Raw genomic sequence first — 9,169 nt, 5'->3', positions numbered from 1 at the left:
TGCGCATGCCTATCCCTTCACTTCAATTATCTAGCAACGACAATACTATTTACTTGAGGACTGGCAACGACAAAATCATTTACTTGGAACTAGCAACGTCAAAATAACCTACGTGACATTGCAGGGGTCTTACTATTAAATTTGGCCATTGCCAGAATCCTTCAACTCTTATACCTTAACTTTATTTGATCAAATGCAAATTCCGGGCGGCAACAGATAACACAAGGCAAAATGTAAAACCAAACGTTGAAATGATTTTTATTTGCATATAACTCAAACAATTAGACACACGACGGTACAAATATACTTCTGAACAATTACAACAATCAAAATTATGCTACACAAATATTTGCCATGCTTCACCGCGCAGGTAAACGAAATTAGTTTGTCGTTGTAAGTACTTAAGTAAATTATTTTGACGTTGCTAGTATGGAGGATTTTGTCTTGATTTGGGTCTCTCATGGAAGCAATGATTACATTGGATATACAAAAGCACTTTTGATTACAGATATTAAATACTTGCTACTCCAGTGAACATACAATACAATACAATACAATTTTTTTATTGTCAATCAAGGACGCCCTAGGAGAGCAGTATAATTACAAATAATTGATTACAATGATTATTATTAATTCTTAATGATATATAATGACTAAATATAGAATAGAGAAAAAATAAACACAAAAGAAAAAGCAAAACCCCAGATATGTATATATATTTAACATATAGAAATGTTGAGGCATATACTGTTTATGGATATCATTAGTGCCATAAAATTCAAATTTGGCCTACATGTATGAATGATTCACTGGGTCAGTTAACCGGCATCATTTACTTTTTTTAACATAATATTATCCCTCTCAGTCCAGAGACTGATTATTAAATTACATAGGCGTTTTAGAACTTCTAGATTCTCACAACCCATTAGCCATATAAACATATTTTCGGTGCTACATTTCTTTAGATTAGGATAAGAAATACAAAGTTCTTTTATAAATGTTTTTCTATAAGTTTCTAATTTTTTGCATTGAAGGAGAAAGTGGATCTCATCTTCCACCTCCTCCTCACAAAGTTTACAAATACGCTCAGGAGCTTGGATGTTTTTGTGTCTCCCTGTTTCAATTGCAAGCTGATGGTCCCCAATTCTGATTTTTGTTAATGCCTGCCTTTGTTTAAAGTTTAGCAGGTTTAAATAGGGTTCAAATTAAAATTTGTTTTGAATAAACGAAATGTACGAAGTTTATTTTTTTGGTTACTAATACTTCTTACATCATTAAAAATGTTAATCTTCCATTCTTTTATATACAATCCTTTAAGTTTTCCCATGACTATATTTTTAATACAATATTTACTCTTATGTAGTAAACTGTTGGGAGTGAGATCCAGAAGCTCCAAAACTTTAATAATATAACTATACCATGAAGTGTGACCTTTTTCATGTAGGCTTTAAGACAGTGCCAGTGCTTCTTTTAGTAAAATGTCTTCAGATTTTTCTAAAGTTATCAAATATTTAAGGATGCTTATTAAAATAGGCAATTGTATGGGTAAATGTCCCACTTCTGCCATGACAGCATTGTTTGTGCTCTTTCTGTTCACACCAAGTATATATTTACAACTTTTTACATTCAATTTTTCAAGTATAAAATCATTACATAGTTTATAAAAAGAAGATGAATCCTTGAGTTTTGAGGGACTGCCAGCACCCCATATTTCAGTAAAAGTAATATTGGCTGAATTGTGTGGTCAAATATATGAATGAAGGTTAAAATGTTTGGAAGTGAATCATTAAATGATTTTCTTAGTTTAAAAAAGACCTTTAACCCCTTTTTGTAAAGTTCAGATTTTGCCTCTGTAAATGCACATGTTGCTGAAAATACAACTCCCAAATATGAATGATTGAATGAATGATTTATTATAGTGCAACCTGCATATATACAATAGATACATATTAGTACAATATTACATTGCAGCCAGCCAGATAGGCTTACGATGCACTGACAAATTAAAACTCAAATTTTTTGAAAAAAATAGAGAACAAATAGTTTTGGACGAATGTCTAAGTTATAAGAAAATTCAACAGTTAAAGTAAAATAGTTAGAGAATTTCTCTTCGTATACGATCACAGTCCAAGATAAAGTTCGCTATACATTTGTTGTTGTTAGATAACAGTTCATTCAAGGCAGCATTTGGAGAAAGTTCATTTATGCGTAGAGGATAAGCAGGATCTGGTGATATTGCAGTATATAGTTTATTTCTTAAAACCGAGTAACGATCACAGTATAAGATGAAGTGTTGCTCATCTTCAATAGACCCAGAATTGCACATTTTTCATACTCGTTGTTCGATTGGAATGTTTCTATAGCGTCCTCGTTCGACTTCTAGAGGGAAAGTACCACAGCGAATTCTAGCGATTGCAGATCTTTGTGTCCTTGTTTAAGGCTTATGTACGTACGGCTCGGCACAAAATTCGGTTTTTTAATGTTTATATGTCCTCAAATTTGGCATATTGTTAATTTCGTTAAACCACTTGTCTTTAAAGTCTGCTACAAGTTTACTTTTCACAGAGTCTAAGATGAATCTTGTTGAGATATCGGAGTCGTTGTCAGTTAGGTGTGAAAGATTGCATTTGTCCAGAAGCGTTTTTACACTGTTAAACCACGTGTTTGGTAACGTCTCGACATTTCACGATCCCAAACAAATACTTTTCGGCAAATTCTGTGACCAGGCATGTTCATAAGACGACACCATAAGCGGATAACGTTACACTGGTTGTGAATAAAAACTGGATGCCATCCCATGTCTGCTAATATTGCTGGAATTGGTGTTGTTTTGCCGACGCCAAGAAAAGTTCTGATGCTCTATAATGTAAGCGTTCGATATTGTCATATTGCTTGGCTCCCCATACCCCGGGTGCATAATTAAGTACAGGAATAACAGTGTTTTCATAAATTTTCGTGAATATGTCGTAGTCCATATTTCCCATGTTAAAGAATTTAGATGTCAATGATCCCAATGATCTACTACCTGCACTTACGAGTTCATTGACAGAGACATTATAATCGATATGCTCGGATAATGTGAGACCCAAGTAGCGATATTTAGTTACAAGTTCAACTGTGTTGTCCCCTAGTCGAAATGTAAATTGAGGTCTGTCCTTTGTAGTCTTTCGAATATGCATATTTTTTGTCTTTTCTGTATTAACGTTCATTAATTGTGTCTTTGTCCAATCGTTCAGAGCATTAAGCTGATTTTGTAATCCATCAACAGTGTCCGAAATAAGGACTAATCGTCAGCATATAGCAAGCAGCTGATCATATCGTCACCGACTAATGCGCCACAACAGAGTCCGTTAATGAGTGGTACCAATTCATCAATAAACAACGCAAAAAGAATGGGCGCGAGGTTATCACCTTGACGGACACCGGAATCAACTGAAAACCATTCAGTAAACATCGTAGGCGATAATCGTACTGCACTTTGTAGCTTTGAGTAGAGACACCTAATTACTTTGTACATATTTCCATACACACCCACGGCTAAAAGTTTATTCCAGAGTATTGTATGATTCACTGAATCAAATGCCTTGCTGAAGTCAACAAAGCTCAAAAAAGTGTCTTTGTTCTGCAGTTTTCTGTTTCTCAATATTGTACACAGTGAATAGATATGGCCCAGACATGATCTAAGCCGCCTAAATCCGTTTTGTTCCTCACAGAGAAAGTTATTGTTTTCGAGATGACTGATGAGCCTTTCGTTCAAAATCTGACTAAATGTTTTTGCGACAGTTGACATCAGACTTATGCTTCGGTAATCCATCGGATTGCGGAAATCCTTGCCTTTTTTTAGCAGAGGACATATAATGCTTCGACACCAAGGATCTGGAACAATTCCATAGCTAAAACATACATTGAACAGTTCGTAAAGAGTTTTCGTCAGTATATCACTTTTCAGTATTTCATTAGGTAAATTGAAATTGTATATATTGCCCAAATATCTATAATGTTAAACATTTTCTAATGTGATATTATTGATTGTAAATTTTGAACCCAATAAGCGACCAGACGTGTTAAATATCACACATTTAGTTTTTTCATAGTTTATTTTCAGGTTCCACTGCAAGCAATAAGATGACAGCTTATTAAGAGAGGTCTGCAGTCCCTTTTCACTTGAAGATAACAATACCATATCATCAGCATACAGCAAACAACTCAATGGATTCTTATTTAATCATGCTGGGTCACTAGAGATATCAAAATCATTCTTTATTTCGTTAATAAATATTTTGAATAAATTTGGGCTTAAATGTCTCCCTGTCTTACCCCAACATCAGATTGAAAAAATTCAGTCAAATTATGACCTGATTTGACACATAGTTTAGTATTGGCATACATGTTTTTCAATATATGATAAAATTTATCACTTACGCCAATTTGTCTCAGGCTATAGAAAAGCCCCTGAAGCCAAACTGAATCAAAAGCTTTTTTAAAATCAATAAAGCATGCATACAAAGGTTTACTCCCTTTTTTGTATGTTTTTCAATAAGGGATCTTAGAACAAACATGTGATCCACAGTACGTTTTTTCTTTGTAAATCCTATTTGTTCGTGGGGAATAATATTGTTTTTTAAAAGAAATTTATCTAACCGTAAATTGAGGACTTTTGTGAATAATTTTCCAACACAGCTATTAATAACAATGCCTCTATAATTAGATGGATCATCTTTATCTCCATTTTATGAATAGGATAAATATACCCTTGACTCCACTGAGTTGGATACTCCCCTGATGAGAATATAGTATTAAATAGTTTATTAAGTGGTTTCACCAAAACCGACTGGCCACATTTAAGCATCTCATTTATTATTACATCAAAGCCTGCTGCTTTATTATTCTTAAGCTCTTTTATTGCTTTATGTATTTCATTCTCAGATATGATGTAATCTAATTCGTTAAAAATTTTGTTTTTTTAAAACCATTCCTTTATTTGAGTATGTCTCTTTGTTCAATTTCCTGAAATAATCATACCAATCAGTTTCAGATACATTACTTTCATCATCAGTTTTAAATTTATCTTTTGATTTAAGCTGATCAAGCAGTTTCCAGTATTCTTTTAGATTTGTGTTGTATAAAGTGTCAAGTCTATTTATAATCTCTTGGCGGTATTTGCGAGACTTAAGTTTTAAGTTTCCTATATTGCTTAACTGTACTAAAATATAAAGATCTAACATTTGGGTCACTGCCATATTTAAGAAAGAGATTAACTCCAAGGCACTGAGACAAATATCCCGCATGAGAAGAATAATCGGAATCTAAACAGATAACCTCACATGTTATCGAGAACAGAGTTGGTCTTTGTGAAGAAAATTTATCCATACACTTATGACAGATGAATTGTCGGAATAATAAGCTGTCGGGATGTTGGAGTAGTGGGCTGTCTGAATAATGGTTGTCGGACTAACGGGATGTCACCGCTTTTGTAATGATTGTCATGATGCAAGTGTGTTTTAATCTTTGTTTTCTTAAAAGCCTTAAGATATAAAGATTGCGAGGTGTGTATCATTGACAGCTTGTATTTCATCATGAATAATTTACAAAACTTAAACCGTACCTAATGGACGTTCTTCTTGTACCCGGGATGACAGCGAAAATGGAAAAATAGACCTGTCGTTGTAAGTACGAGAGCAAACGCGTGTATGTGTAGTGTTATTTTCAGCTCCATAGCTCCAAAGAATAGGTTGAAAAGTTTGTTATCTGCATGTTTGTTATCTGCATGTTAGAAGAATTTGAGAATTATAAAGACTAGTAGGGGTACTTCTCCCGGGACTCTGGCATGTAAAAAGTAAAATCACAAAAAACTGCACTCCGCGGAAAATTTAAAACGGAGTCCCTTATGAAATGGCAAAATCAAACGAATGGACAATAACTGCCATATTCCTGACTTGGTACAGGCAATTTCTTATGTAGAAAATGGTGGATTTAACCTGGTTTTATAGCTAGCTAAACATCTCACTTGTATGACAGAAGTATAAAATTCACTTGGCTCTCAATAATATTGTTGTCTTTTTTTCAAAACTACCTCTACCCTTTTTTGGGAATAAATGCATCAATTTTTTTGAAATTGCGAAGATTTGAATAAGAATTAATTGTAATAAAACTTGCATTCGAAGACGAGACTGAACTTAATATAGTTGATAAGACAAGTCATAGCAGTTCATGTTTTTAATTTTCAAAGGTCCATTAATCCCTTGAACATATTTACAAGCTCATTCAAGTTGTCGTTAGTTAAACAATGCTTGAATTCTCATGGTTGCATCCAAGTTACGTCGTGTAATCCTATCCCTTTTTGGAGTTAGAATGTTTGACAACAAGGATGATGATACAGCAAATAACTCCCATATTTGCACGTGACGCCATTGTTGGCATAAGAAAAGTATAACCAAGTGTATCACAGCTCACATTTTGAAAAGAAAATGTTCTTTGATCCACTTTCTCTTTATCTTTTTCTTCTCCAAAACGGCAAGCTGCCTCGAGTCCTCAGTCCTGAACTTACTGGCGAAGTACTCAACGATGTTGCACCAAGACAATTTGTAAAAGACCTGAGATCTGGGCTAGATGCTCTTGGAAATGATAAGGTAGACCAATTACCCGTCAAAAGACTTGAAAGTCCATTGCTAGTAAAATAATGCAAGGCCCACTACCGAATTTATGTTTGGTTATTTGCTACATTAAGCTGAAAGTTAAGGTTTGTCATACACTAAGAGAGAGTTCATTTATTTTGCAGTACTTGTTAATATTTCGTATCGTCCTGAAGCAATTGACGTCCAGAACTAGATGGTCGACCAACAACTATTAATTTTTCCGCACTTTAAATTTGATACAAAGTGACATTCTTGTAACAAAAATATAGTTGAGTTTTGTCATATACTGTGAGTTGATCATAATATTGTGATAAAGCCTGTCGACCTGCATCTTCCCATTTCTTATCGTCCCTAATTGGCGTGTCAAACAATTACTTGTATATAAAAGAGAGACAATAAAGTTTGTTGAGGTTTGTCATACACTGTGAGAGGAATTGTCTTCCCGAAACAGCTAATCGCCCGAACAAGGTCTTCTGGACAACTCTTGCTTCCGCATGATCGACTTTTACATACAAAAAGAAAATTTTTAATAGTAAGTCAGTTGAGTTTTGTCATACATCTTGAGAAGGGTTCCCCAAGGGCGACTGGGGAATAGAAATATGGTCACTTCAGGTCTTCTTCCGACCGGCAGTTAAACCCTTGCCAAAGTGGGGCGTCCGTTTGGCTGTGCGGGATGTATCAAGTACGCAGCCACGTCCGGTCAGAATGGGGACGTTGAATCCGATGCCTCGTGTAGAGAGAGTGTCACGCTCTCTGCACGTGAAGAACCCTTGCAACAACTCTTTGAGGGGTCAGTATGTGGCCTGTTGTAAGACTAAATTTCTGTCCCCATCCAATATACCCTCATTTTCCCGTGGCAGTCCAAATTTTCCCGACCTGCAACCCAGTTGACCTGTGGTACCGGACCTACCTATTGTATTTATTGTTAATTTGATCTCGTCCTGAACATGCATGAAATATTTGCCACTGGACGTTAAGCAACCAACAATCAATCAATCGATCAATCTTGAGAAGGGCAGTTTATATTGCGTGTCTTATTTATTTACTACTTTATATTTCGTATCGCCCATGAACCAATTGTTGTCTCGAACGATTACTTGTATATAAAGATGGACCTTGTATCAAAAATGTTTGTTGAGGGTTGTCATACAGTATGAGAAGCTTATTTTGCATTCCTCAATCATATTTTATATCGGTGAGATTCTTTTTTATCATTCATGTCACAATAACATTTCAATTTAGAAGTAAATATTTTAAATAAAGTTTTTTTCGTCAGATGCATAATTGCCGCCATTGTTTCCTTGTTTATGCCAGCTCAGGGTGCTTGTCGACGCATGTTAGAAGCACACATTTACTAATCAAGTATCCTTGTGACGTGTGTGGGAAGGAGTATATGCGAACAGACTCCTCTATGGTTCACAAGAGGAAGTTGCATCTAGAGGTATGGAAATATCAGATTCTCGATATATAAAACATCATTGTTTTATGTCATGACAATGCTTTCATTAAGGATAATTTCAACTGAATCAATAACCACTTAGTGTCTTATTTTATTTAAATGGTTTGACATTGTTCAACATATACTCAGTCTATATAGAAATAAGAATATGTGGTAGGATTACCATTAGACAACTCTCCATCCAAGTCACAATGTATAACAAGAAGCCTTAGCTCACACAGAACAGTAAGCTATAAATGGTTCCAAAATGACAAGAGTAAAACAATTCAACCCAACCGTCTAATCTAATATATGTTATGTCATAAGTTAACATCTGAACGAATTTTGAAACAATTCTATATCTTGTTTTATAGTTATTCAGGCAGGAAGCACAGCAGACAACATACACCTGCGACACGTGCCAACAAGTGTAAAGACGACGGAGGGAGGAGTTACAATTGCCTCTCCCCAGAAACCATCAGGTAACATTATTATTAGCGCAGTTTTAAACTAATCATGCACACACTATTCCATTTTAACATATGGATTCAGTTATCACTGGTTGATTATTGATTATAAAAAAAGTCTTACAAATTATAACTTAAATTTAGTACTTTACATGCACAGGCTGGAACATACTAGTAATGTACAGAAACTGTCTTCGTTTGATAAAGACATTGTTTAAATTCAACTTACCACTTATAATATAATGCTCTTTTTTTGACAGGACACAAGTTACAATGAAACTTGGAAAGTCAAGATTTAAGAAAAATGGTATATGTTTTAAATTTGGTAACGGCTTTTTCAAGAACTAGTAAAAATGGGGAGAGGGTCAGAAGGCACTTTAATTTAAATTTTAAAACGTAGATGTTACTGTCGCAAATTGAGTTAACCTGGCGACGCGTAGCGGACCTAGGTAAACGGATATTTACGACAGTTAGATCAAGTTTTACGAAGGCCAAGCTTAAGCAAATCGAGTTAACCTGGCGACGCGTAGCGGACCTAGGTAAACGGATATTTACGACAGTTAGATCAAGTTTTACGAAGGCCAAACTTAAGCAAATTGAGTGAACCTGGCGACGCGTAGCGGACCTAG

The sequence above is a fragment of the Mytilus californianus genome, unplaced genomic scaffold (genome assembly GCF_021869535.1).
Source record: "Mytilus californianus isolate M0D057914Y unplaced genomic scaffold, xbMytCali1.0.p SCAF_24, whole genome shotgun sequence".
Classification (NCBI taxonomy): Eukaryota; Metazoa; Mollusca; class Bivalvia; order Mytilida; family Mytilidae; genus Mytilus; species Mytilus californianus.
The sequence above is the reverse complement of the archived record's forward strand: the minus strand, read 5'-3'. Positions refer to the sequence as shown.